This window comes from Anolis carolinensis, chromosome 6 (assembly GCF_035594765.1).
Source record: "Anolis carolinensis isolate JA03-04 chromosome 6, rAnoCar3.1.pri, whole genome shotgun sequence".
NCBI lineage: Eukaryota > Metazoa > Chordata > Lepidosauria > Squamata > Dactyloidae > Anolis > Anolis carolinensis.
The window spans coordinates 33,592,245-33,598,031 of NC_085846.1; the positions used below are offsets into that span (position 1 = coordinate 33,592,245).

General features: G+C 40.1%; 1 protein-coding gene across 1 annotated transcript in view; it reads right to left on the reverse strand.

The window, feature by feature from the left end:
- Positions 1-5,787, reverse strand: part of LOC134292565 (uncharacterized) — a 79,899-nt gene that overhangs the window by 65,499 nt on the left and 8,613 nt on the right. The window lies entirely within an intron of this gene.

Genomic DNA, 5,787 nt, shown 5'->3' on the forward strand with positions numbered 1-5,787 from the left:
TTAAATATCCAATTACTATTGTTTTTATTTTAATATTTCACTCCGTACCATGGGATATCATGATATTTAAGTGTCTAAGTGAAGTCAGCAAATGTGTCCATTTCATTTACTCCTACATTTGAACTGTGATCAATTCTGATTTTTTTTAAATGATCAGAAACTAAACTTTAATCCATCTCTAGTAAAAGGATGATTTGAAGCCTTAAGAGAGTCACTTGTTCCTAAAAAATCCATTTAATCCTTTTTTAGAATCCATTCATTTTTTGTCTTTGATGTAAGCTACAACAGGCCTGGGCAAACTTTGGCCCTCCAGGTGTTTTGAACTTCAACTCCCACAATTCCTAACAGTCTCTGGCCCTTTCCTTTTCCTTCTCAGCCACTTAAGCAGTTGAGGAGGAAAAGGAAGGGGCCTGAGGCTGTTAGGAATTGTGGGAGTTGAAGTCCAAAACACCTGGAGGGCCAACGTTTGCCCAGGCATGTGCCACAAGCTACAAACACTTCAGAGCTGCTAACTCCACATTCTTGTGTGTGCTTTCATATCTTGGATGCATTTATTATTCATCTTGATAATACAGGTTTCCCTCAATTAACAAAGTAAATGACTTCCTGGGCATTGCTTCTTTAATAAAAGTTGGTGACAGAGGCAGAAATAACATGTAGAGAAAGGAAATAGACACAAACACTGTGAACAAGAGACCTCTTCATCCAAGAAGAGTAGCTCAACATTTTTTAGCCAGATTTTGATATAAAACTATCAATATCCACACAAGAAATGAAACAATCAGGTTGTGTCAGTTTTGTATAAGTAAACAAAAACATTAATTACATCAAAACAGATCACATCAAACAATATGCACAAGCTAACTTTAAACTTAATAACAGACAAAATTATCCAAGGATAAAAACTTAAACAACCCATACAGACATAAATGCATAGCATAAATTTATCACTGTATGGGAGGGAGTTCCAGAAGTGGGGAGCGATCACAGAGCAGGCCCTCTCTCTCATTACCACCAGTCATTCTTGAGATGAGGGTGGGACCGAAAGTAGGGTGTTCTCTGCAGATCACAATGCTCGAACTGATTTGTAAACAGAGATGTGGTTCTGCAAGTGGTCTGGGCCTGAACTGTTTAGGGCTTCATAGGTAATGACCGGCACTTTGTGCGCAGCCGGCACACAAGTTTTAGTTGTGCGAAGGTGCTCCTGGCCACCTCCAACACCTGGGGTTCCAGCGTCAGCATTGAGTCCAGAATCACCCCCAGTCTGCAAACCTGTATCTTCAGGGGGAGTGTAACCCCACACACCTGATCCATCTTCCGACTGACCTTGAATCTTCTAAACACTACCTGTATTCTTCTTCCAAAATACCTCCAGGAATGAATTGCTTTACCAAACTCTGCTTTTCATTTTGGTAGCTAGCAAGACAAGGTTGTCTGCTCTCTCCTTTTCTCTCTGATTTGGCCTTCATGTTCAGTAAGGTTAGATTTACACTGCCACATACTCCAATTCAAATCAGATAATATGGGATCAGAAACTGGATTATATGACAGTGTATATCCTGGAGACAGTTTTCCTTGCCTGTTGTAGGCAGGCACAGGCAGCTTCAGCATGATTTTTAGAGCAGAATCCCATTCCTTTCCAGCTCAAACTTTATTGCATTGTTTGCTGTAGATGTATTTGCAGCAGTCAGATAAAAAATTTCAATTTTTAGTTTTCTCCCAATGCTGCTACAGCTAAAAAAAAACCAAAAAAAAAAAAAACCCTTTCTAACTACAGTGTTCCCTCACTTATTGCTGGGGTTAGGTTCCAGGACCACCCGCAATAAGTGAAAATCCACAAAGTAGGGACACTATATTTATTTTAATATTTATACATTATTTAAGTAGCTATATACTATTTTAAGTCTTTGTCAACCAATTGTGTATTGATAAATCACTTCCTTCTCCTCCTGTTGCCGCTTGGACTCCTTTGGCTTCTCCTTCCTCCCTTCCTTAGGCTGTAAATTGTAATTTTTTATTATTTATAATAGTCTTTTAGAGTTATTGAAAAACCGTGAAACAGCGAATCTGCGAAAAGTGAACTGCAAAGTAGTGAGGGAACACTGTACACAGAGGGGAAAGCGGAAAGGAGGGCCAGGCTAGCATTAAAAGACTGTAAAAAGCAGTGTTGCCATTAGAGGCTTTGTTAACTGAGGAATGCCATCAATCTATAGTTTGCTCAACCTAGTATTTCTGTTTTTCACCCAGTATTTTCAATCTGAAACCTGCTAAAGCTGAAGGCTTGGAATTTGCTGCATAAAGAGAAAGACAAGATGGCACCCTTTTCTCATTTCCTATAAAAATCCAACTAGGTTTGCAGCTGAATCTTAGTACAGTATATTGACAGAACAACATTTTTCATCATATCCTAAGAAAGCAGATAAGTTTAGGAAGGTGCTTTTCATCTTATCTGACCAGCAATCCCTGACTGTAACCATGTTCCAGGGACCAACTTGCTGGCTGTTTCTTTTCTCCCCCAATACATTTTCTATGGATGGGCAACCAATTATTGGTTGACTGACACCACTCAATAGACCACCCCTTTGAACAGTGTTGCATTAGAGAATTAAGGGAAGGCATCATACTATAGAATCTCATGCTAGCTACTCTTATAGAAATGGCACAGCGCCTGGAAAAGTCTGTGAACTACTATTCCCAGAATAACCCAGCTAGCATGAATGATATCTTAGTAGTTGGAGTTCCAAACTCAAGGCTGGCCCCAAGAAACACTGGAGCTACCACCACTAGCACAAAAGTGTTCTATTTATCTCCACGCTTCCTCTTCTTCTGTTCCCATAATTGGAAAGTGAAATATTACAAATGTATCTCTTCCACCACTTGTGTCCTGCCTCTTCTAAAGACAACTTTAACCTAAAGCATCTCAGGGCTAATGTACTAAATGAGTGTGGGCAGATCTTTCCTCATTGAGTTTGTATTTTCTTACAAACTTCTCTTTTTCAGGCGGATAGCTGGGCTTCTCTTGGCAGAGATTTCACCAGTCTCAGAACCTCCTGTAGAAAAAAAAATCACCTTAAGAACTATTTGGCCCATCCTCAACATCCGACCAAACATAGCTGTCTTAGATTTTGAGTGTTATGTTGTTAGTTACCTAATTACTTTTGTTATTTTTGCAATTTTTACTGGCAGGAATGACAGTATGTCCTCATGTGCCAGAGTATCTTTCAGCAGTGGCTGGTGATTCCTATGTCTGTGGGTCAGTGAATCCACTCCTGTTTTGAAGAAGGTAGAGATGTGTGCGTGTGCCTCCAAGTCTGCTGTGGACTTATGGTGGTTTCATTAATGTCATAGGGTTTTCTTAAACAAGGAATACTTAAGTGGTATATTTTCAGTTCTTTCCTTATCCAAGGCATTGAACCTATGTAAGGTTAGTGTTCCGTGCTTTAGAAAGCTTATTTAAAGTTCAGACTAAAATGCAGGGCAGACCCATAGCCTCAGTAAAAAGGAAGCCACCAGGCACAACTGGTCACTTAGCTGGCTTTGAGTATTATGAACCTTGGCTCACATTAATAAATGGGAGTACCATATACAATTTTGTCTTAGATAGCAAAAATGCCTTGAGCCAACAATGCCTCTGTGCAAAGACATACTACCAAGTCTCCACTTTGATGGTAGATAAGGGGACGTTTGTGTGGGAACAAGTTGCGAACTGACTAGGGCATTTGGATGCCCAAGTTGCCATCTGCCTAGGGCATTAAAGGCCAAGAGCAGCTAGCACTAGAATGGAAAGACCTTAGAGTTGTCTGTAGAGGTTATATGTTAAATGTCCAGAGGAAGGGAGTGTTATCCTCATTGGTGAGTTAACACCAATTTCACCATTGGCAGAAAATATTTTGCTGACTGAGATGATACAGGCCAAAGTGCCTTTCACCCGAGGTCTTTATGCAGCACAGAAGTATAGCACTACAGTAACATGAACTTGTATAGCTGTATCCTGTGAAATACTGGCATTTTTAGTTTTGTGAGGCACTAGAGAGTTCCGACTGAAAAATTTAAATATCCCTTCCTAGACTGCATATCCCAAAATTCCATAGGATCAAACCATGGCAGTTAGAATTGAATTAAAGCCTGGAAAAGATACTGTTTGGACTACAACATCTAGAACCCTCTTGCTATTGTCTATGCTGGTTGAAGGCTTCTGGTAGTTGTATTCCTCCCCAAAAGTGTTTTTTATATATTACTCAAGACAATTCAAATGATTTTGTTTCTTGAGGAAGAGGCACCCATAGTTAGTTACCACTTTATGGAAATACACATGCAACAAATGCAATTAAATAAGTAACAATTTCATCTTTTCTATGGCACCCTTAACCACTGCTGCCTGAATCAGTTTGCTTCATTTGCCTGATCAGCATGGCTAGGAAGAAACAAATGCAGATGTCAGAAGACTTCCAGTATAATTTTGGTTGATTCAAGAGTGATAGATGTCCTTTGCTAGGATACATTCTCAGCCAGGCTTTTTTTTTAAGTCTCTCTCCCCCCCCCCCCCTTTCAAGCTTTAACAGAGTTCCAACATTGCAGAGAGAACTGTACAACAGAAACTGCTGCTGCTGCAGGTAACATTTGGGAAATGACTTTCCCATTGCATACGCTCAAATCCTGTAACCTTGTCTGCCATGATCGATGTGTATTAGTTTCTGTGGCTGCTGCCAAAACAACTTGGATCAGATGCCCCCTCCCCTTGCTTCACAAGCTAGACTGGAAGATGAGCTCAAAATGGCTCCCAGAGGTACAGTTGGCTTCAAGGTAGCTTCAAGGAAACGGGATATGTGAGCTGAATCTAGGACCTGTCAAAATGGCAAGTACCAGCTATTTTTAAATGCTCAATCTGCTGAGTCTGACCTACAAGGCTATACTTTCAGGTGAACTGAAGTCTACAAGTTTCAGAAGCTTACCACTTAAACTGAAGATGTTGCTTGGAAATCCTTGTTTTGGGGACTGTAATCCATTTGCAAATACAGTAGCTTTTCTGAGCTCTGGTATCGATCAATCCATTGTGATCACCTGCTGGCCAAAAACTGAAATCTCCCTGATGGGAACAGAACCATCATTCATGATTTGGGAGCTTTGTAAAGATTAGCTGTTAAATATTTGTTTATAGATGATAAATCATCATCTCACAAATCTCTGTAGACTAGAAAGAAAACGTCAGGGATCAAAGATTTGGGGGCATTTTTACTATTTATGGAGGCTTTGCATTTAGAAGGCTCCATTTCCAACCCTGGCATTTTCAGCAGGAGTTCAGGGTAGAGAGCTGTGGCCACTTACTGGGCTAGCTAGTCCAATGATCTTATTGCGTATTACACAGTTTCCCATGTTTGTGGTCGGATTTTGTTCTCCAAAATCTCAATAATCTTTCCATGTCTATCGAATATAAGTCTTACTAGGGTCTGTGGGGATTATTATATTCTGGTAAGTGGGTACATGATTGCAACTCAAAATTTCACAGTCACAGATAGGACTGGAGAATCTTTGGGCTCTTCAGATGTTTCAAACGTCAACTCTCTAACCTACTAGGGGCTTCTGGAAATTTATATGCAAAATATCTGGTTGGCCAAAAGACTACAAAAGCAGTAATAGAATCAAAACTTCGATGGCTGGTTTTCATTGTCAACCTCAGACTGAAGCTGTTTACTCATAGTAGCTGAAATTTTAAATCAGCTACTAAAGTGTGTGTGTGTGTGTGTGTGTGTATGTGTGTGTGTGTGTGTGTGTGTGTATGTATGTGTG